The sequence below is a fragment of the Spea bombifrons genome, chromosome 2 (assembly GCF_027358695.1).
Source record: "Spea bombifrons isolate aSpeBom1 chromosome 2, aSpeBom1.2.pri, whole genome shotgun sequence".
NCBI classification, from domain to species: domain Eukaryota; kingdom Metazoa; phylum Chordata; class Amphibia; order Anura; family Pelobatidae; genus Spea; species Spea bombifrons.
This window is the reverse complement of record NC_071088.1, coordinates 94,275,460-94,300,680: the sequence shown is the minus strand read 5'-3', so window position 1 is coordinate 94,300,680 and position 25,221 is coordinate 94,275,460. Positions and strand designations below refer to the sequence as shown.

The following is a 25,221-nucleotide window of genomic DNA, read 5'->3' as shown; positions in this document are numbered from 1 at the left end:
GACTATGATTTTTGTAATGCAGGCAGGTTTGAGGCTAGCTGAATAATTACGAAAAAAATATGTAAATTAGGAAATGACACAGTGAAGTATAATTGAATAGCAAAGTGCTCCCAAGTGGATTGTGTCTTGAAGCCTTGTGTTTTCTGAAATAAAGAAATATTTCCCTTTTTGCCAGTGGAATTATAGTTTATGGAAAAAAATACATGTTCTGGTACTACTTTTGTCAAGTAAAATCTGGTATCGGGAAATAGTTGCCTAAGGAATAAAAAAGTGAAAATCTGCTGTCCAAAATTAGCTGAAAAATTGGTGCAATTAACTGCTGTGGTTTTCACCATGTTCTATGTTCAGCATAAAATCCTGCCGGAATCAAATTGCTTAGTTTAAAATGCAGTTGCTAGGGAAATCTAGGGCTCCTGTAACAGGCCTTTTGAAAATGGGCACACATTAAAAAAACACGGAATTTTGGGCTGCAAAGGATCAAAAAAATTAGAATAAAGCCCTGCAGTTTTCTTTTAAATTACAAACCAGACTGACATGACATGACTAGAGTTAAGATCACATAGGGGCCTCAGCAGAATACAACAATTTCTTGAGGCTCTAGAAATTAATTTAGTAAAGTTATGGTTGAATTGCATTCCTTATAGATACTTGTCATTCATCTTCCACCTCTGAGGAACAGGGGTGGCTTTATTATAGAAATGTTCAAATATCTAGCAATTGCCATAAATGTTTGATTTCCCTAAATACTTTAAAATGCCACCAGTGGGTCAAATAACAGGTTAAATCTTTATACTTATGGCATACAAATATAAACATGCGCTGATAAATTACCTGAAAATCCAATAGAAAACAATGTTGTTGACTGATTGATGAAAAGCTTGGATTAATGGAGGGCTGGGCAAGGTAATATTTACCTCTTCTCACCCAGCACACATCATATAGCATTCCAACTTTTAGCTGTTAACTGTTTTGCAGCTGGCACACATAGAATACTTGTTTCATTAGTTACCTAAGAATTATTAGTTATATTGGTCATGGATGCTCCACACCAGAATAGTTTTTCACATTGCCTCTGAGCATCATTGGTGTAGAGGGAGTTGTGATAGTGGTACCTTGTGTGAGTGCTGACACATGCACAAGGTGTGTGCAAATGCTGCTAGACAGTATTCACTAAGAATCATCTTAACAAAAGTAACTTTCAGTATTTAAACTTGCTCTATTATATTGCACAGCTCGCTCCCTGTTACTTATACACGCTTTTACCTGAAAGTTTATTAACATACAGAACCGGGCCTTGATTGATAGCACAAGGTTATGATATCATTTTAAACCCCACACAGTGAATAAGAGAGCTACATCACCAAGGAAAACATAAAACATATGTAGCCTCTTCTGATAAGGTGCAGGAAGTAAAAAAAATTAATTATTGGGGGGCGGGGTTCCTCTGCCATACTGTTCAGAATCACAATTGTAGATCTCTCAAGTGTCCTGTTTTCTGCAGGACACTCCTGACTTTCAGGCATTGCTCCACCAAAGCAGCCTCACTGTCACTTCTGAGAGAAGTGGGGATCATGGAATGGTTGGGGAGATTCTCTGACCTCCCATGTCCGGCCCAACAATCTTTAAAATTGATCAATGCAACAGCACCAACCCCAACCGCAAAAGCCACAGGGGCTCCTCTCAATGAAGTTATATACCAAGATATAATTTGGTATCTCTTCACTCCTTAAGGAGTTAGGTAGGTGACCCTGGTCTTATCTTGTCTGTTTATAGCCTCAGCTATAGCTACATGCATTCCCCCAAAAAGATGTCCTTGTTTGAACACCTGAAATTTTGGGGGTTTGCCATTGCAATTGCTTGATATATTCCCACAATTAAAATACTAGTGTTATCCAGGGGTGTTTAATTCACTGAGCACTACTTATTGCTTACCAAATTGCTACATACATCAATACGGTATTTTGTGTTTTTGTTGTGCGCTACGATCGCTGACACTATGCTAACATATCAAGCCTTTGCATACCAGTTAAGGTAATGCTGGGATTTCTATCCACCCTCTCTCTGAATTGCACAATAGGTCACAAAATGATAGAATAGAACATAATGAGAAGCAGCAACAGATAACGGCAGTTTTAAAATATATTGTCTCTTGAGAAGAATTTGATTAATGGCTTTGAGTATACATGGAAACAATACCTTTCCTTAGCCCTTAGAATGATTTTAGCCTGCAAAAAGTTGTGTAAAGGCATGGAAGGGGCACACAGATGAATTCAATTATTTTTTCAAGTCAAGTGCACTTGTTTAAATGAAAAATATTAGTGAAATAGTTTGCTCTTTTTCATTGTATTCTCAAAAAGGAATTTTAGAAAGAATTGGATCCCTATTGTTGAGCTGTTGTTTTTCTTTTACCAACAGTATCATTGCTTTACCTGTGAGGATATAGCTTTTTGTGTACGTAGATGGGTCAGCAGAAGAAAAATGAGAACAGAATACCTATGTATGAAAGAAAGATGCATACATTAGGCTGTTTAATACTGAACCCTGTTGCCATAGATTGGAATGTTCAATTTCACATCACAAATCACACTACTACATCATTATAAAAGTCTTTCAACCCCTTGCTGCGCAGCTTCGCTTCTTTTCTTGTTCTATTCTTTGTCTCTCCCAACAGGCGGATGGGGTTGTCCCAGTGACTCACGGTGGACTTTAGCAAAAGGGTGGGTGGAGCCTTCAGGCACATCCTTTTTTACATTCCTCCAATTGGGGAGAGGTTGTGCGTAGAGGCTCCGCCTCTTTATGGAAGTTCTGTCTGTTGCATTGTGTGATCTTTAAGTCTCATTATCATAATTGCTCTCATTTCACAATAATGCAGTATAACCTATTTGTGACAGGACTGTATTTTAAAGACAAAAATTATATCCTTTGTGACAATGTTTGTGTTTAGCTGTAATTTTCTTCTTACTCATTTACGTTAATATTTTTTTCAGGACTTCAATAAGGGCTTTCTTTAGATCCCATTATTTTGATTACGAACTAATTTACTTTAAAAAAATCATAAAATATGGTGAGAAATTGAAAAGCACTTTTTCTGACTCTCTTTTGAAAACAATATTTTGGTCACCTTCCAAAGCTAATAAAATAACCTGCTAGATTCTAATATTTGTCAATGTTTTTTTATGTTGTTTTGATTTTTTTGTAGGCAACCTGGGGCATTTTAGCGGTTTTTATGTAGCTATTTTATCACCAATATTTGCCAAAGGTTTTCAAACCTTGCCAAATATTTTTGCTGATACCACCCAGACATAGGGTTTGTCTGGTTGTTTGGGGGTTAAAGGGCCACACTTGGGACATGTGCATTTCAGTTTTTCACCCTGTGCCCATCTTTAAAGCTGGCCAATTTTATTTACCCCCACCAAGCCATATATTTTTGAACACTAGACGCCTCGAGGGATTTCAAATGGTGGTATTTTAACACGTTCCATTGCACTTAAAAAGAAAATCTGCTTTTCAAACACACTTTGTAATGCTGCTTTGGATCCCATTTGGTCACTCTAGCAGAAGTGGTGAGTCCAAAAAAGCCAAGTGAATATTATACAGGACATGACACACAAGAGGAAAATTACACCTAAATAACATGTGAATAAGTATATTATATGATTTTGAAAATTAATATAATAGATTATTTATGAATGTTATTTTAATGAAACACAAATCAAAAGATGGTAAACCATTTTTGTAACAGACGGACAAAACAGTGGGCATGTGTGTGATGTTTACTTCTTTGCTATGTTTTATGTTTTTTGGTGCTTCCTGGGGCATGTGACCTCACATCCTGTTATCTGCATATGTATTACAAGCTTACCTAAGCACATTTAATTTCTAAACAAAAATAAACTTGTATACCATACAGTTCCAACGTGTTGTGAGATGACAATCAAGGAAATCCAATAGAAATAACTTTAATGGTAGTCTACAGACAACATTCTTCTGTGAGTCTTTTACGCATTCATTTATGCTACTTTGTATCTTGGTCCACCCCTGAAAATTATTTTGTATAATGTATTTGGTCTAGAATTCCCTCTGTATTATTACAATCCTGATTATAATCTTTTTTACAGATTCCATGTTTCTGTTAAATGCAATTATTGGCACATTCCTAACATGGAATTCTCTATGCTGTGTATGATATATGTTCATATAGTATATCTTATTAACCTGTGGTGTACATTATGCAGAATGTGTTACATAATCACTTCATAGTTGTTACCATCAGTTTACGATCATTGAAATATGAAGTGAACGTTGTGATGCTTACTTACCATGTGCTGTGAGAGTTACTCCTCTTTGTTGTACGATTTTACAATTTTACATCAGGAAAAAGGGCAGACTAGATGAGCAGAATTGTTTTTATTTACCATCATATTCTTTATTCTTATATTTCCTTGTTGCAGATAATTTTTTTCTCAGTAAAGGATTTATTTGGGGAATTTCCCCTATGCTCAACCAAAGGCAGTTCCCCATTCACTCCAAGAATTCCCCCCCACAACTGCTGTTCTAAAGGGCAAAGATCTGGGATATTCTAGTGCATATGGGCGGGTTTGGTAGACCAAAAATCTCCTTTGCAACCAGCCCATTGAACAGCAGCACACCAGGGAATCTTATCGCCCAAAATAAGTAAACTGCCAAAAGATTTTGTGCCCTTCTCTCAACCTAGTTGGGCTTGGACAAAATACACCACTTATGGCAGCCTGGTACCACCTGTTAATCATTTGTTTTTTTCTACTGAGTGATCCATTAGATTCTGTTTAAACCAACATATTTATCATAGTTTCTTAAGGTATGCCTGTTAGCTGCATGTACTGTGTTGCTTAAACCTGTGAACACTTCACTTACTTAGACCTACCTATGACATCTGACCTTACATCATGTAATCTGACCCTTATGCATTTAAGGTACAGCTCAGTACAATATATAAATGGTTAATTTTCATTATGAGTGTATTTGATAGATCCAATTTTAATTTGTTGTTTTACATAAAAGATGTAAATATATAAATAGCTGATGGGCTCTTGTGAATTTCAGGTCCATGACCCACACCCAGAATGATGTACAAGGGGATGGGAGTTGTAGCCCACATAAGTAGGTAGAAAAAAAAGTTTCATACTTGTGTAGATGCGTATTTTTTTCCTAGGTGGCATTTCATTAGTATATTTAGGCATTTAACCGTATCTTATGCATTGTTTCCATGTGATATGTTGCATACCATTATTTACATGGGTTTTGGGTGCAATCTACATACTGTATAAATATGTGATCGGTTTACTATGGGGATTATTTCCAGTAACCAATATTAAGTTTATTGATTTTAAGGTGTAGCATTTGTTATGGAAACATTTTTGCTTATGCTGTTTTTCATATGTATTAGTTAGCATAGGTAGCCTTAAACTAGGGATCTATGAACTTGTCTTGAAATAAATAAGTTTCCCAAAGTAAAGTATAAACTATATCTAAAGTTGCCTTAAACATAATTGAAGCACATCTACAAAAATAAATCTTGCCCTCCCACTGATAAAATATGTAGAGGCTATATGAATGGGTGATATAATGTATTAACAGAATTTCAAGCTGATACCTTTTTTTCTCAGTCAACCCAATAAAAGGTAAGTCACATACGCTTTTAGGAATTATCTAAGAAAGAAAAAGAAGAAAAATATCCTTTCATATCTGTAAGCGTTATGGAAGTTAGGAAATTACCAGATTTTTAAAAGTAATACAATTTATATTATAAAGAATGTGATTATAAGAATTATTGCTCATGTTATGAAAAACAGTTGGCATTTTAGTTTTACTTGTTATCAGCACTGATGTTATCACTAAGTATGAGCACATCAGTTACATGGACTTATTAAATGTGTCTGTGCTATTAAATGTGGGTTAAATGTTATTAAAAGTGTTTGCAAATGTCTTTGTATAGGTGAGGAGAACCACATGGTACTAAACTGAGAGTATTTGCAATGGCTGCCAGCCAGTGTATTGCACCTACATGTCATTAGTAAACCTGGCACTATGATGAGATCATAAGGGTAAATATAATATCACATGACTATCGAATAATCACATTATGTGGAATATAATAAAGACACATTAATTAATTAATGCAATATATGCAGCATGATCATTAGTTATGAATAAAAAAAAAATCAATAACTTACAAATTACATGCATTATGATGTAAAAATAAAAATAAATGTATAAGAAACAAACCAGGTGTAACACCAAAGGACATATGTGTTTTTGCTTTAGATTTAAAAGTTAGAATAGGTCTTATGAAATAGTTTAAAGTAATGAAAAATATGAAATTTGAAATATGCATGTATTAACAATTGTTTCTGTTTTTTTAAGTTATAAACATACTTTTAATCAGGGCTGGCCCAAGACATTGTGCTGCCTGGGGCGAAGTGTAAAAAGCCGCGAGCCAGCCCCCCCATGCGTGAGCGCTGACGTGATGCCTGACGTCACCGCGCTTTCTGGGAAACTCTTGCTGCCACGCGAGAGCTGACCTCCAATCATGGAGGAGAAGCCGCTCTGCGCAGCGTGCATTAGGTCCACAGACCGCAGACAAGCTAATAATAGCTTCCTGCTGGCTGCGGCGTCCTAAAGTCAAAAGTGCCGCCTGGGGCAATTGCCCCACTCTGCTCCATTGTAGAACCGGCCCTGCTTTTAATAATAACCTTGCCAGCTTCTTTTTTTTTACTTATACAAATACATAGATTTGTGAGTTGCTGGAAACAAGTTGTGAATTAAAGCGTTCTCATCAAATGAAGAGCTTGCTTTCCTTCGTTATCGTAGATATACGCTTTATGTTACAATGTGTACTCTTAAGGAAATTTGATATGGGAAGTCCCATCAGAAAAGATAGCGGTCTTTGGCTTGCTCATTGCTTAGGTCCAAAAACCACCTCTGGTGCATTTACTGCACTAGGTGGCAGTTGATGCAAGTATTCAGGGCCCTAAAAGTACTTTGTTAATCTGCAGCTGGCACAAACATCTGTTAGGAAACATGCACTGCCAGACGCTGATTAGATGTATCTGTCTGCTACATTAAAATATGCAAGGGTTCTAATAAGGGTTATAAAGTGCCCCGAAATTTACCACCCAGAGGGGCTATGTTTATAGATGGTCAAAGTTTCAGAGATTTGTGCAAAGTATAAAATAAGTATTATGCCAACAATCAGCCTCTGAACGCATTAAACAAAGAATTAATTGCAATTCATGGGTATTGAGGATTTTATTTCTTAGATAAAAAAACACTGTTTTTATGAACTTACCATAAGAAAGTAATACAGTTCTCTGAACTAAGATTTGTAAATCCAAATTATGATTATGTTATTTCCCATATTCTTGATGTGGAATAGTAATATATCAAAACAGAAGAAGAAGTTTGACAATGATCCATCTAGTTTTCTTCTGTTGGCCATATGTTTGCGTATTTGATTATTACCCGGTGCATATGACTAAACAGATTGTTGAGATATTATATGTATAAACAACAGATGTATGAAATGAGTGTTAAAAATAAATTCTAGTAAACACTGACTGGATTTTGAATTTGTATCCCCTGTGCTTGAGTGTGTGTGTGTATATATATATGTTTTTTTGTGCATACTGTATTTTGGGATATATATATATATATATATATATATATATATATATACAGTATTTAAAAAATAATATTGTGTATACATGAGTAACTCCTTTACCACGGAAAAGGGGGTTATTATTTTTAGACACAGATCATCTATGCTCATGTATTATTAAGCGATTTTGTGATCTCTATCCTGCGTGCTGTTCAGAGTAGAAACGTTTTTGGTGGTTGTAAAAAGTACACCGCATCAACTAGTTGACATTTGGGTAGAAGAAATGTTACCGATTGTCCAGTGCAGCCGGGGAGGCAGAGTTTCCATAGTGATAAGAAGTAAAAAGTGCTCTATGCAACCTAATTGGTATGCATCTCCAGATCAGGTTCATTGTGCTTTTGCTAATGACAGGGTTGTCTCAGTAATAAGGATGGTGCACTGGAGAAATTTGCTGCCTTGGTATATTTTTCCCTGGCAGAAAACTACTTAGAGACTGTAGTCAGTAAGAAGAGTGACTGGCAGGCTGAAGAGGCTGCTTAGCAGCATATGGGGGAAGGCTGGAGCTCTGTGCCACATGCATATGGCTGCCATTAAACTCCAGCTTTGCGCTTTGTGTATTTCTGGTCCCATGCCAGTAAGCCCACCTGCTGCAAGAATACTTGTAAAGCACAACTCAAAAGTGATTGAAAAGCTACGAGAATAAACTGTAATAACACACTGCTTCACAGATGGGACATAATTGCAAGCTAAAGTGTACAGCCTCTGCAGTAATGAAAACATGAGCCATTAAATTAAAATCATAAGGGGAAAAAATAAAAAAAAAATGTCTGTTGATTTTTTTTGATAGTTTTATTACAAAAACTTCAGATTTCCTGCCCTCATTAATCAAATATCGTAAAAAGTATAGTGCCACTTTGTTCCGCTTCACAAAAAATGCAAAGCATGCTGATGAAAATGATGCAACCCTTTTTTTTTTTTAATTTCGGCTTCCTTTAATGCCAATGAATATGGGGATTAATTGATCACATTCGAAAGGGGAAAAAAATGCTTTCTCAGCTAGCGTTTTATTTGCAAAGTTTGTTTGCAAAGCATTTTTCTCAATAAAATAAAAATGTGTTCAAAGGGGCAATCCAATCACTGTTTTAACACTAAGGGAAAAAATGTAAACAAATAAAACTACTTGAGAAATATTCAATGCAATTTTAATTAGTGGTAGTACCGTAATAAAGAAATTGCTAATCTGACATGTAATTAGTTGTACGGTGTGCATGAGTGTTATGTGAAGTTGAATGCGCTCAGCAGGACACTAATACATTCTGGCCTCTTAAGACGTTTTTTCTAGGGCTAAGAGGCCTGACAGAGCCATCTTTGTTCTTTTCCTTTTCTGTGGGTGGGCGATGCCAAGAGAAAGAAACATTTGTTTCCCAGTAGTCATTGAAGTAAACAGGCTTTAAAAGCCTTTTTTTTAAAATTAAATAATAAAACTGTTTTTTTTAATTATGCGCTGCTACACAATTTAATTTCAAAATCAGTAGGATAAGTTATACAGTGTGCTCAAATCTAAAGATAGTTAAATGAAGATATTGGACATGTAGTTTAGTCCTACGTAGCCTTGTATCAATATCTGGAATGCTAAAGTTACTATAGTATATAACTACATAACTGAATAATTCAGTTAATGGTTTGTCCTGGGCCAAATGCACCAATTTAAAATCAGAATGGGCAATACATTTTGCTAAGAAATAAAACTATGGATACATTTTCCTTAACTTGGTTCATAAAAGTGTAACGCATCATGAAAAAAAAAACAGTTTATCATTGAATGTGTCCATTTCTCCCTGTGTCTCATTTTTTTCTCCCTGTCTACTTCTTGTGCTCATGGCTGGATCCCTGTTTCTCAGTTTGCCAATTTAGTCCTAGTAAGAATTAAAAAGAAAATACACACTGGTCATGGATAATTTTAGGATTTGAAAGTTATGGTGGAACACTGGAACAAACTATATATAGAATCGAAAAAATAAAGTTAAGTTTTAGTTTTTATGTTAAATAATTACATAAGAAGGGAAAACGGACAGATGCAATTTTATTTCTGTGTTCAGAAACATAATTGTGGCAGTTCTAGTAATTGAACGATTGCGCAAATATGGTTTATTAAAAGATTGCTATCTTAGTGAAATCTGATACTGACTTTTACTACCAAACATTAGGACTCAATGTTAATATTTAAAAACATATAATTAAATAGACAAAGTGTATTAATTCACAAACAACAAACACATTAATTAACTATATACCAATACATTTTGTTGTGTGTGTTGTTTACCTTATTTTTTGAGTCACTATTACATTATAAATACATTTATAATTGGACAGATAATGTAATTGCAGCTGTAACAGACCTGTATTTCGCACACAGACTTACCTATTCAAGTGTGGCGCATTCAGAGAATATATCTGCATAAAATCAAAGTGTTTGGCATAGCAGAACTAAAACTACCCAATTTTATATTAATATAAACGAGCTGCATTGCTTTCACAAGGACATCTGTTTATTTAAGTAGGTTATTTCATTCTAACATCCAACCATTGGCTTTACTTAGACATGTTTTACATTATTGTTTTGCATGATACGCACATAAATATTCATAGTTTTGTATGTTGAAGCATCCTTTGTGAATCAGTGAGCAATTCTGATAAATTCTAAGATTTTTTTGCCTCTTACTTTTCTTTTGTTTTATTTTATGTATAAACATAACGCATCTATTATTTCATGAAGTTCAACAAAATTCTAGAGCAATATCAAGAAGTATATGCCATTGTAGGTCACTTGACAAGTAGGCGCTTATTATATAGTACACATTTTTCCCTAAAAATGTCCTGTCACATTACCTAAAGGATACTATTAGTTGTATGGCTGACAAGTCCACTTTAATACTTTGCACTTATATTGTGTATGTATCTAATGTATGTGACATTCATCATGCTAGTTTTATGATTATTTTGCAAACCAAAAATATAAGAACCACTGAGTATATGAAGAGTAAAAGAAAAAAATAGAAATGTTCAGTATGTAATTTGACATAGGTAAGTAACATGCAAAATGTGTTTCTTCTCCGCACACTCTTTGGTTCAGGAGAAAGTATGAACTCAAACTGTGACAAAGAATTTAGGATGAATGGGAAAAAGTGGCTTCTCAGTGGAATATTCTAATACAATCACGTTTTATATACGTTTATAAATAATTATTTTGTGAATTGACATTGAAAAATATAACAGAAATGCTCATTATTTAAGGCAAAATATAATACAGTGAGGAATGTTTAATAGAAGCTGGAATGTTTTCTCAGTATATACCTATTTTTATCAGTATACAGTCAGTATTGCTGTTCTGTTGTTTACATGTTTGAAATGTTAGCTTTCCTTGTGTCTAACATATTATTTGACATAAATGTGAAACATTTATTGTAGTGATATGATGGCAGAAACGCTAAATAACAGTAAGGTGGCAAAAAGAAGACCATTGATGATATCGTCTGGCCCCTCAAGCATAAGATGAGAACATAATGGAGGTTGAACATTTGTGGCTCATAAAAATTCTCCGTTTTTAGATCACAGGTCAATTTTCAGGATTCAAGGAATCAAACAATCATGAATATAGTGTACTGTACAATTGATCAGACAACAATTATACAGTAAATATAAACGTTACACTGTCTTACTGCAGATGTAAGAAGATGATACCTTCAGAAAACATACTGCAGAGGGTAACATGCTTCTTTCTCTGTAAAAAGGGCCGGATTTGAGATCCCAAATCAGCAAAAAAAAAATTGCAGTAAACTGAAAAAGCACATAAATTTAATTAATAAACAAAATAAGAAATAATTGAAGTATACTTGCATTGTTATTCACTTAATTTTTGTCTCTCACTTACAGAGGCGTTTGCTATGTGATAGGTTCATGTTCTACAAAGTATGTCTGAAGAGTGTACAGTTAATTAAATAGATTTTGTATTGTCTCACCTGTGTGTCTTCCTAATTCTAATGACACTTCCGCTAATTATCAAGTGCTTTAATGACCATCACTGAACTGCTTACAATAAAAAAATTCCTGCCTTTCTACATAGAGAAATGTATTTGGCTTAATCTCAAAATCATAGATCACTTTGACAAATAATTAAGAAAAAAATCATCAGTTTGAAAAGAAACTGGTATTTAATAAATTACAAATATAATAGCTATATTCATTCTTTTCTCACCTTTAACTATTTTAGTGCCAGAAGCATGTGCACCTCACTGACAAAACAAACTGAATTAAAAAAAAAATATGCCCCTAAGAATAGGGTTAGATTTACACTCATATTAAAGAAAATTTTCAATGTGTCACAAAATTTTGAAAAATAAATAAAAAATAAATCCAGGCATAGTTTTGGATTGGACAAAAATACATATTTTTTTTTTTTTTTTTTAAAAAGGATTAGATTCCTTAAAATTAGATCTAAAATAACGTTGATGTGATTACCCTCTCATCCCATATAGCAGACCTTAAAATATGGTGACCTAATGGGAAATCCAACCTAAACAGAAAAAAACATTATTTTATAGTATTTTCATGGCCTTGGTTACCCAAACATATTATGTATCTGAAGCTTTGACATATTATGCACATTAATTTTGTGTACACATATCACAGCACAGAAACTGGTAAGTTAATACAATATATACATTTATTTTGTTTTGTGATTAGTGTACAAGATGATACTGAAATAAAGATGAACAACCAATGAATAAGCAAATAAATTATCTATCGAACACGTTGCCAAAGATTTGTATGATGATATTTTTGTGGCATAAAGGTTAAAAATAAAAATTTGTGCTACATAGTCCTGAGTTATTAAAGCCCTGCTGACACCATTAAAGCAAAATGGTATTCAAGTAAACTTATCAATGAAGTATATGTATTATATCTTAATTTCCTTAATCATTGTCTAGATAAAAAAATTCTATGAAAATGTAATCCGGCTGCACCCAATATTTTTTAAAATCAGTCCAAATATATCAAACGTGAGCTTGCCCTACCATTAAAAATGAAAAACAATTTAATATATATATGCTCATTTTAATAATTTAGGAAGTAATACATTCACAGGATTGAGCGCTATCTACCATTATAGTTACACTATTATATTATGACCACATTTAGGGGAATAAATAGTTTTCCTGTTGCTTAATTTTTACCCTTGCATCATATTCCCTTGTCAACGTAGAATGATACATTAAACTATAATTTTCATGGTAAAATGAGGTTGTGTCAAACAAGTTGTAATCTTAGTAAATTTGACTAACCATTTTTAGACATAGTTGCCAATCATCTTAATTTCCCCTTTTGATTATCAGGTTACAGTAAGTTGCCCTATGTTCCTGCCAATTTTCAGATGATAATTGGGGTCTTTTTAAATGAAATTACTTGTACGACACTCACATTCACTCACACTCGCTCTCTTATACTCGAAAGACAGAAGAGAGAGGAAAAAGAAATTGCTAGAGAAGAACCGAAGCTGTGAGACTCAGAAGCAGTTGGCCAGAAGGTAGGGTAGAGTGTGAGAGAGTGGAATGAGCCCACAAAATTCTAGCGTTTTTGTCTCGTTTTCGGAGATTCGCATTTAATGCAATTAAATGTTTGCTAAGTATGAATAAGCCTGCCCACAGTAGAATTTTAGACAAATATGTCTCAGATATAGCCATTCTTGGCCCAAAATTCTAAGCTGACTTTGCTAGGGTTCCCAAGTTTTGATCTTGCAACCTGTCTATCATTCTCCTTATTAAATGGTGACTATATATGTGCTAATGATTTAATAAAAAATAACAACCTTGTCATGATATTGTTAACAACATGAAAATGAATTGTTGAATGAACTGTACAGTTTGGATACATTTGGAGGGCTACTTTGATTTTGAAATGAAATTCAAACATTGGGATGTCCCTGCCACATTCTGAAATGCTAAAAAAATGTGTTGAATTGATCCCTTAGAGTAAGGAAGCAGCAGCAGTAGTAGTGCATTGGGTTGGGCAGGCACCGGCACACAGACACATCTGACTGAATTTCCCAATATTAGAAAAAGAATTAAAGAATTGATGCCCCAGCTTAAGGAATGAGATGGAGGATCAACAGCAGTAAGGCACCTTGGCAGGCACTGGCAGACAGGAACATCCAGCCACATGGTACAGGACTTAATTTCTACAGTATTCACTCCAGAATAAGGAAGGTAATAGAGGCGTTATAGGGCACTGGGTCTGGGCAGGGACTGGGAAACAGGCTCATCCAGCAACATGATAAAAGATGGAATTTCCCAAAAATGTATTTAAAAAAATTGATCTCCCAGAGGATCAGAAGCAGCAAAAGTAAGGGAGTTGGCCTGGGTAGGCGCTGGCAGACAGGCACATCCAGCAACATGGTACAAGACTGAATTTCCCCAATATTAATAAAAAATTGATCGTCAAGAGTAAAGAAGAAACAGGGAAAGGAGCAGTTGTATGACACTGGGTCTAGGCAGACACTGTCAGACAGACACATACAGCTACATGCTGCAGGACTGAATTTCCCAATATTCCAAAAATTTAAATGATTAATCCCCAGAAAAGGAATGAGATAGAGGATCAGGAGCAGCAGCAGTACTGCACTGGGCTGGCATATTCAGCCCCTTGGAATTTTCCCAATATTAGAAAAATAAAAATAATTGATCCCCTAGAATAAGGAAGGAGCAGCAGTACTAAACCTCATTTGAGTGCTGGGTTACCTAATTTGGGCAGATTGATTTCCCACCACCAGGTGTGGGGAGAGCTGTTTTCTCTGGGTTTTCAATATGTTGCCTGTCACCAAGAAAATCCTCTTTCTGTGGATGGGCATGAAAGCAGCTGCTGGGCCACTAAGCAGAGGTCATCTTTGAACATTACAGAAGCTCTAGTCTACTTTGGGGAGCTCTGCCCAAATGACTGCTGCTCCTGTGGATCTAGTGTTGCTGCTTTACATGGTTATAAGGGATTGGGAATTGGATATGTGGGTGGCGCCACTGCTACTTGGAGCATTTCCATTTCCAACTCATGTATGTCTCCTTTGCTCAGCATGTTCCGCTAAGTTTGAAAATGATTTTTAAGGGCTAACTTGCCTTTAATTATTGGGTCACAGAGGGTGGCCAGCATGTAATTTGTGATGCCAATGATGGTTTGCATGTGACCTGTCAGCTTCTCTATCAGCCTTCTGGTCAGTGTTTGAACCTCCAGGTTTAATCTATCACTCGTTTGTCCTCATTGTATTCCAAGTAGGTAAGCAGAGGCATGACCTGGTCTGAAGTGGCAGTGCTATGGCTTAACTACCTGCCCCATTAATGCACATTCCTCTCGGGGGACTATGTCCTAACGTGTAGATTGCTGGGGTAAATCTCCCTTCTCCTGCTCTTTCCTCTGCTGCTGGCTTGCCTTTACACTGCGATAAAAGTGCCTGATATTCTTATGGCACTATTCCACCATTTTGCACAGCCTACACTTCTCCTCAGTTGGAATAGCTGCCCTTACCACCAGATGTAGTTTATGTCCCGTCCAACATAAACCTACAAAGTCCTGATCTTGTGGTTCAATCCACTGCCTAAGAGCTGTCAAAAGGTGAGCCGATGTGTGCTGCTCATCCATAACCTCAACATGGAGTAGAAAGGATTTATTACCCTGGTGCCCTTCTGCCCTAGGTCTGCCCCTGCAACAATAAGACACAAGACTGGTAAAGGGAGTGCACTATGGTCCTGCTGAGGATGGTGCAACAGGGGAAACGGTAGTAGGGAACGAGGGTTTCTAGCAGCTGCCTGAAGGGCTCCCCCTCAATCATGGAAAATGAAGCAGCTCAGACAGTATTAAGCGATCAGTTTACTTGACTGCTCCTTTGACATGCCCCTTAAATGGAAAGAACCAAAGTGTTATAGGGTAGGCTGGTGCAGTAGATCTCTCTGCCCCACCTGTCTCTGGGAACCAGTCACACTCTTAGAGAAGGCTGAGGCCTCACTACGCCCTTTGCTCTGCTTGTGTTGGCTGCTGTTGATTTGCTGTTGGCACCAAAGCAGTTTGCCTCTGAAGCAAAACTGTACTATGCTGTGTACATACGTGTTGGTTTATACTAGAATTTGTGAGGTGTCCCAAAACCTTACCATGGCTCACTTCTTTACAACACAACTTGCACCGTGCAATGCGCCTATCTCCTACAGTCTGGAAATGGCCCTACAGTCTGGAAGTGCTCACTTGGCGAGGAAGCAATGGCACCAGTGTTTTTTTCCCCCCTGACAGTATTAGTGAGAATAGTGATGGTGGTGGCGGAAGTGCTGATGTTAGCGCATGTAGGGAAAGCAGTGGCACAGCGTGGAAGGAGCAATATATCTAACAGAGAAATTACCGGACGATATGTTGCTTGACTCCTCTTCATCTTCTGGCTCATAATATAAATCCAGGTAATTGTTGCATACCATATCCTTTTCCACAAGGTGGGGTAAGACCCACTCCTTCGGCAAGAGTAGACCTTCCCCCCTTCTTCCTCACTTTCTTCAGGACAAAAAAATTGATCTGCTGCTATCATCTGACAGTGCCTGCTGATCTTTACTCTGGGGAGTTAGAAACGTTCCAGTGCTGGCAGTGCTTGCAGTAGTGGTGGCACTGGTAGGGTTTATTTTCCATGCTTCACCATAGAATAGCTTACAAGTGATTTTTGCCTTTGATCACACCAAGGTTCTCTCCATGACTTGGTAGCAACTAAAATGGCACCTTACTTTAATAGGTAGGATTTTAGCACTAATGCTGCTGCATACAGCTCAAAGTAGTTATGAAGGCTTCAGGCTAGAAGACTGGTAGACCAGGGGTCATCTGACTAATTTGGTCCTGCTCTGGGTACCCCTCATTAGGGGGGGTGCTTAGTGGCCCGATGGAACCTAACGTGGGCCTGCAGCTTACCGCTGTTGTGTTCGCACACTGTGTGGACGGAAAAAGAGAGTTCCAAACACAGTGTGCGGGCCCCATTGTGTGTAAGTTGCATAGACGTTTGTGCAGCCCCAGTGATGCTCGGCCAGCCCCCAGACCAGTGAAATCTGCAAAAGAGGTAAGTGGGTACGGGAGATTGAAGGGGTGAATGATTGAATGAATGAATGAGTGAGTGAGTGAGTGAGTGAATGAGTGAGTGTTTAGGGGCAGAAATGGGAAAGGCAGGCTGTTTCAGGGATAGAGTTAGCACAGGCAGGCTGTTTCAGGAGCAGCGGTGGCACAGCCAGGCTGTAATGTTTGGCTCAGTGTGTTAGGAGATGCTGTACCATATCTGTTCAATACATGTTATTTATTTAATGTAATTCATTTATAAGTTAATATTTTTTTTTCATATTTCTAGTTTTTTTTTCCAGTTTACATACAATTTACAAATTTGTGAAATATTGTTGTCAACATTATTTTTTTTGTGTGCGTGGAGGTGCCACATACAGGAACCGCCTGGGTACCAAATACTCTAGGTACGCCCCTGCTGCCAGTCCTGCCCAACTTCTGAAAACTGCTCTTATAGACAGCATAACTTTGTAACAATACAAAACTTGCAACTTTGTAAAAAACAGACAACAGTACTGCTGAGTGCAGAAACACCGCTGGGACAAGCAGCACAAGCACAACATGCTGTTCTGGCCTGCCTAACTAAGTATTATGCTGGTAGCATAAATGTGCAGCTGTCTTAAACACACTTCAGAAATGCACGGTCTTGTTTTGTATTGTCCAAAAGTCAGAGGTTTTGCTGGTAGTATATGTGAGCCTGCGTGTCAAAATAGTTTACTGGTCAAGGTCAGGAGGGCCCTTTCTAAACTATTTTGAACTTGCACGGGGAGACAGGAGCTTATTGGGGTGAAGTAAACTTGTGTGTGTGGGAACATGCATGTGTAATTGTGTGTGAGCATGGATGTGTAATTGTGTGTGTACATGTATGTTCAGTTGAAGTTTGGGGGCCCTAGGGCAATTATCGCACCAGGGCCCCGTGGTTTCTAGTTATGACCCTGTATATGTGTAATACTAAAGCACAACTTAATGGGACTTAGTATCAATATTTTAAAATTTGCTCTTAACCCCTTAACGACAATCCCCGTACATGTACGGGGTTGCCGTGCAACGGGTTAACGACAATGCCCGTACATGTACGGGCTGCCGTTAAATAGCTGCATCGCCGCGATCGCGGCGTCTTCGCCGCGATCGGCGGCTTTGCAGCATCCACGGAAGCCTCACAAGTGAGGCTGACCGTGGATCCGGGGAGGGCAGCCCTCGGCAGCCCTCCCCGGAGGAAAAATGGCCGCCGCCGCACCGATCATCAAAGATCGCGGCGGCGCCCGGCTAAAACGGCTTAGGAAGCGATCGGAATCGCTTCCTAAGCATAAACTGTGTTGCTGACATGCCTCAGTATCGAGGCATGTAGCAACACAACCCCCCCGACCCCCGATCGCCTTGTGATTGCTCCGAGGAGCAACCACAAGTGCCATCCTGTGAATGACGTTGCCGTCATTCACAGGATGGCATTAACAAGAGAATTGAGTTCACAGAGGGTCTATCCAGACCCTCTTGAGAACTCTCGAGCTCCTCCTGCAGGTTGAATGCAGGTACTGCATCCAACCATGCAAGGTCAATGGAGCCCAGCTCACTAATAGTGTAAAAAAAAAAAAAAAAAATTAAAAAAAAATTAAAAAAATGGTCAAAAATGTTTAAAAAAAATGTTAAAAATATGGTAACATGTAAAAATCCCCACTGTCAGCAAAAAAAAAAAAAAAGTTTTTAATAAGCAAGTCCTAAAATTTTTTATCTTTACAAAAATTCCATCATGGAAAGAGTTAAAATATTGGCATTACAAATGCCCATAGGGTGTCTAGTATTAAAAAATATATGATTTGATGGGGTAAATTGAATTGGCCGGGTTCAAAGATGTCCCAAATATGGGACATGGGGCAGATGTGTAAATGGCAAAAAAATACACACCTCACAAAGGCGGCCTTTTACCTCCCAAATAACCCTACAAACCCATGCATGGGGGGTATCGCTGCGCTCAGGAGATGTTACTGAACACATATTGGGGTGTTGTGTGACACGGACATATACCAGGAGCGATAAATTTATACAACATGTGTGAAAAAAATACAAAAAGAATTACTACCATAAAGTTTCACAAAGGGTAGTGGTAAAATTAGTGCATTGAAAGGGTTAAAATACCAGCATTTCAAATACCTTGGGGTGTCTAGTTTTTAAAAATATATGATTTGATGGGGTAAATTTCATTGGCCGGCTTCAAAGATACCTGAAATGGCACATGGGGGGGGAAGAATTACCAGATTTGGAAAAAAAAGGTTTTGAAATGGCAAAACGCTACCTGTACTTATTGCCCCATAACATGCAGAAAAAAGCAAAAAAAACATTGGGTATTTCTAAACTCAGGACAAATAGTAGAATCTATTTAGCAGGTTTTTTCATTAGTTTTTGCAGATGAGTAAAAGTTTTCTGTTTAAAAAGTGAGAAAAAGTAATTTTTTAACAAAAAATCCCCATATTTTATCATTTTTTTTATAGTAAATTAGATGATATGATAAAATGAATGGTATCTAAAGAAAGCCCTGTTTGTCCTGAAAAAAACAATATATAATATGTGTGGGAGCACGAAATGAGAGAGAAGAAAATCACAGCTAAACAGTAACACCGAAAAATGTTAAAAGAGCCATTGTCCCACAATATACTACGAGTAAAAACCCCTATTGTCCTTAAGGGGTTAAATAAATTTTTCAATTAAAATAACAGCTGTAAACAGCTGTAGCCCCAGCTACACTATATGGATAACAGTATTGGGATACCTGACCATTACACCAACGGGGACATTGCAGTTTAAATACGTAGACACATTTTCCTATTCTTCAATGGGGTTGAGGTCAGGGCTCTGTGTGGGCCAGTCAATTTTTTTCTACACCAAACTCATCCAGTCATGCTGAAATAGAAAAGGGCCTTACCCAAACTGTTCCCACAAAGTTGGAAGTAAAGCATTGTCCAAAATGTCTTCGTATGCTGAAGGGATGAAGGAATTAATCTTAACGGAATTTGAGACTTTTGACGTTCCTTTGGAATGTGAAATAGTATTACAACAAAACTATTGTTACTCTCTGATCCTTATGTATATGTATGGATATCTGCATTTAGATTCATATGAATTGCAAATGTCCCGAATTTTGGTAAATTTTGCGATGCTTACAAAGCCCCGAAGACAAGGCCAGACCCCCAACACATTTGGTAAAAACTAAACAAAAAGCTCTGAATTTTCATCCAAAATTCATGGGTCCACATTTACTCACATTTTCTCACACTCTGTCACGCTCTCTGAATGTTGCCCTACCTTCTCTGCTGACCACTTCCGTATCTTCCTCGGCATCTTCTTCTTTTTTATCTTCTATATTTTCCGTTCTCTTCTCTTTTATTTTCAATCTGCTTTCTTCTATCTTTGTCTGCATCTCTGCAAACATAACCCGCTGGGAATTTCCACCAAGATGGCAGCGCTTCTGGTGCCATCCTCTCCTCGATCCTCCAATCTTGGAGAGGACATCACTGAAACACCATTGTTTTGCCCCAACTGTAAGTGAGAGCAATATGACTGTGCTTGCTGTGACGATCTGCAAAGATGCTGACCAAGGTATGAGAGAGCAGAGTGCATAGAGCAGAAGATGTTGAGAGCAGAAGATGCAGAAGTTTAGTGGTCGGCAGAAGCAGAAGTGGTCAGCAGAGAAGGTAGGGAAACATTTAGAGCGTGTGTGAGAGAGTGAGTAAATTTATGTAAACACTTGCCTGTTTATACGATGTGTTTCATTTAAGAACACTAATTAAAGTGTGTGTTTGGGCACCAAATTTCGTTCCCAAATTAAAAATGCCACCAAATTTTCAGCCAAACTAAATGTGCAGGGAATGAAATTTGTTGCCCAAAAAACGAATGGGCATAACCAACAGTATAAATGTCTAAGGTTGAACTGAGCAGAACCATGAATCAAATCTGAAGTAATGGACTACTGTTGTCACATTTTTAACTTTTTAAATGCAGGATTCTAAAATTTTTCGTAAATCAGTTCACATCTTTTTTACTTCCTTTGTTACTATATTTTATGTTTAATATAACAATATCAATTAGACCTAATGAGGAAAGGAACTAATGAGATGTAACAAAGCTATAAAAATCGCAGTAGTTAAATCACTGATTGCTTTATGCCTGGTTGATCCTTTCCCATATTTCAATATTTAAAAAAGTTATTTTGCAGTTTTGTCTGAATATTAGGTCTCACGTATTTAACTAAAATAACACTTTGATTAGTGTTCTTAAATGAAACACATGGTATAAACAGGTAAGTGTTTGCACACCTAACTAAAATAAACAGCTTTCTTCTGGGTCTCCATTTTTTTAATTAAAGAAAAAATATTGCTGGTATAGAATTTGTTATAAGAACTAGAAATGGCTCATGCAGAGCTGCCACCAAAGGGAATCGTAACTCAATGGAGAGGACTAATCATACTATTAATAATAACTAGATTACATGCAAAGGTGTTTCCTGGGGGAGTCATTTCTGATCCTTACATTGGATACAGTTGCCCCTTGTGGGCTTAATGAGAACTTACCCAAGCATGTTTTTTATTTCATGTTTATTTTATTTTGCATTAAAGAAATTGACCAATTTACAGACTTCTAGTCTTACAATCAAGTTCAAAATATACTACATAAGGGTCATCTTCCTAAAGTAAAGAAGGAATGAGAGTAAGGTGAAAGAGGAACGCAAACAAGAAGGAAAAAATGGTGGCTCAGAGGGTAGAGGAGATCAAGTTGGTAACCAGCTGGCTAAGGTCTTCTGTATTGTCAATGCAAACCTCATAGGAAATAAGTTATATAACAATATACAGTGGCAATCTGAATACAAAAGACACTGTCCAGTACAAGGTATACCATAAATTTCAGAGAATGCAGAATGCTAAGGCAAAATAAAGTAAAAAAAAAACAGTTATAAGAATAATTTCAACTCATGAGATTGCGTAAAGGTACTCCAGTAAAACCATCTAGTTTTATGTTGGGCAACCCGTGTCATTATGAGGTATGAACCAACCTTTCCATATTTAGTCAACCAGTAATGTAATGGGTGGCATTCCACTCTTCTTCCAGTAGGCTGGAATGATGGACTTTGCAGTATCTGAGTTTTCCAAGCTGGAGGCTGAGACGACAGCTTGGGCCCTGATGTCACACAGGAGGAGTCCTGTGTAGACCCAGAAAAGTCCTTGATGGTGGAGTGTGGAGTACAGACCTGAGAGCCAGATGGCCCATGGGTTTCTGTGGCTCATTGTGTTAGGATGCCACGGATTGAGGATAATCACCACAGCAAGCAAGTGCTTCATGCGTCCTCTGTGCTTGCCAATCAGGCCACGACCCTCAAAGATACCCCCTAGCATGTTGTTGGACACTAGGTAGGGCAACTCTTTTATTATTGAATGTACTGTATTAAATGTACCATACCTTGGCCAGCATACATGCTAAATGGCAGTGATTTATCATTGTAACTGTGAGCAGGTATCTTAATAAAAGTCCCTTGTGAGACTGAAATGTTGATTTTTCTGAATAAACCACACTGAGGGGGATTATATGCGAAAAACACAGGCTGTACAGGTAACCTAACCATATCTTTTGAGGATGTACGTGTAGGTCCATAGGTAATAAAGGGGCTAAATGCTCTACCATTCTTCTGCAATTGATGTCCTTGATTTATATATATTTGTGAGCATATATAGTGCACAAACAGGGTAAACACTGCTGATATGCACTTAATTCATTAATTGATTCTAAGTTAGATTAAGACAATTTACCTATTGAACTATTTTGTAAGCATTCCTGAAGGAATAAGTAGTGTAATACAAAACTGTATAACTATTTAGTGAGACTGAAAACTCAATCATCATTAGAGTGTATGTATAGATTAATTTGATAATTTAATAATGCACTGAGGTGATCTGTTAAACAAATTGTAGTAAGATATTGTAATGTTTGTTTGGCTTCAATATTAATGAGGGGAGAATTGGACACTGCAATATAATGAAATGATGCTTAGTAGGAATGCATGTGTAGGGATAAGTGGATCTGCAAAAATGATTGCAATAAAAGACCTTTGTCAATTAGCAGTATCTCAAAAGGAAAGATTGTATGTTAAAAAAAAAGATTTTATTCATCAGTTCATCATATGCGATATACAAACAGAAAACCAATAGAAATTTTAAGCCCCCCTTAAAATTTTGCACCTTACTTAGAGATATGCCCCTCTGCCCCCTGATATGCCACTCTGTGACCCAGATATGCTTAATAACCCCTGATATGCCACTCTGCCCCCAGATATGCTTTACAACCCCTGATATCCCACCAGGGGCGTAACTAGAAACCTCAGGGCCCCGGTGCGCCGGCACCCAAGACAAACACCTCACGCTCCCAACACTGCACTCTGGGCAGCGCTGGGGCAGCGCTGAGGCAGGCGGCGGCGGCGGCGACGGCGGCAGCAGCGGCATCCTGGATTTCTGTCAGTCAGGGGGTCCCAAGAGTGGCCGAGCGGTCGTTTTCAGCAACCGCTCTGCACCCCTTGGGCCCCCCTGACTGGCAGAACTCCAGGGCCCGGTCGCAGTCACGACCCCTGCGACCCCGGTAGTTCCGCCACTGTATCCCACTCTACCCCCCCCAGATATTCCACTCTGCCCCTAATATTCTTTATAACCCCTGATATGCTTTATGCCCCCCCAGATATGCCACTCTGACCCCCTCAGATATGCCATTCTGACCCCCCAGATATGCTTTATGCCCCCTAGAAATGCCCACCTGCCCCCAGATATGCTTTATGCCCCCTAGAAGTGCCACTCTACCCCCTGATATGCCACTCTGCTTTCTAGACCCCGAATATAGGCCACCCCCCCACACACTTTAAAGTGGGGGTGGAGTGCGGCCTATATTCGGGCCAATACGGTAATACAAATATTTTATATGGGGTATAAGCAAATGGATTTCTTGCCTTTTTGTGGCATTTTAGTTTTTGGTTCAGGGGCATCCATTCCCTTTCTGGTCCACATTTCTCAAAGTAATCAGGGGGCTTGAAAAGAAGATAAGGACATTGTTTTCAATGACAACTGTGATGACTGTGTGGGTCACATGAAAAGTTCCTTTCCTTGAACTGATAAAGTCATTAGGGAGTATGATAATATCAGTTGTAGATCTCTGTTAATTGCCAAAAAAGGCCTAGAATAGAAATTGCATTTTTTCTCAATGAACTAGGTCTAATTTAAAAAAAACAACAGGACACTGACTTAAGCATGGCCATATTTTTTATTATTATTATTTTATATAGCGGCCTCAGATTCCACAGAGCTGTACAAAGGGTAGACAGGACATAACAATTAATATATAACATAACAAGATGGCATACAGAAACAAGAAACAGGTGAGGAGGTATTTATAACTATGAGATGTGGAAATATGTGCTGTTAGTCATAGACATCCATTATTTGTGCTTAGAGTTTGTCTTCATTTATAAACACCTTATCCATTGCCTTCTTCCCTCTATCCAAACCAGGAAATGAGGAAACCCATTTCTTCACTGCCGCATATCAATGTTGTGAAGATAAGGGAATACTGATAAGCAAAAATATCTTTTCTTTTGGCAGATGGAAAAAGAAATCACAATGCATCTGAGAATAAATTGGGTTAGTATAAAACCGAATTATTAGTATATATATATATATATATATATATATATATATATATAAAACTAAAGTAGATTATATAAAATAATATAAAATTAAAAATAAGGCTGATAATACTAGCTTATCTGACATAAATAAACTGCAATACAAGGACTGGTGTTGCCACAAGACTCTTCTTTATTCCAATAGGGATGGGGTGAAGGTATCACGGTAGAAAGGCGTATACTGGCCTTGGCCGAGTAGGCCTAGTGCCTCAGGTCCAGTGGGGTGGCAGTCCCCCCTACCACAAAACCGGGTGGGTGGCATATTAGCTTCTTTGGCGATCATGTCCCTCCAATGTGCTGCTGCTGCTAAATGGGCAGGTTACAGGGGAGATCACTGATCTGCATGCCTTTATGACATAGAGTGCTGGGATATGGTGTGATAAGCTTGTGCTGCATTAATTATTTTTAATTTTTTTATATTAATATTAAAATTGTCTTTAAATGTTACTGGCTACTGCTATTATTTTTACTTATGTAGGAATAATGGGATTAGTCAGTGACCTTCAGTCTGGTTATCTTATGCTTGCTAAAACAAGTTAGTTACACAAAAATGTCACTCTACTGAAAGCATCATCAAGGATGTTACTTCAGTGTGGAATGCTAGCATGTGTTCCACAAACATAATTTAAATCTAGAAAATTAGACAATAAGTTAATTATAAGCTACTATGGATGCATCCAAATATAAACTGATAAAAAAATATTTTTGTAGAAGAAAAATAATACAATGTGTACTCATACGACCTTCAAAAACAGTG

General features: G+C 37.5%; 1 long non-coding RNA gene across 1 annotated transcript in view; it reads left to right on the top strand.

The window, feature by feature from the left end:
* The first annotated feature begins 5,081 nt into the window (after positions 1–5,081).
* The window catches only part of LOC128473168 (uncharacterized), a 60,984-nt gene continuing 40,844 nt past the window's right edge, over positions 5,082–25,221 (top strand). The window contains exon 1 of the long non-coding RNA XR_008346252.1: positions 5,082–5,139. This is a non-coding gene — a long non-coding RNA (uncharacterized LOC128473168). The remainder of the gene's footprint in view (positions 5,140–25,221) is intronic.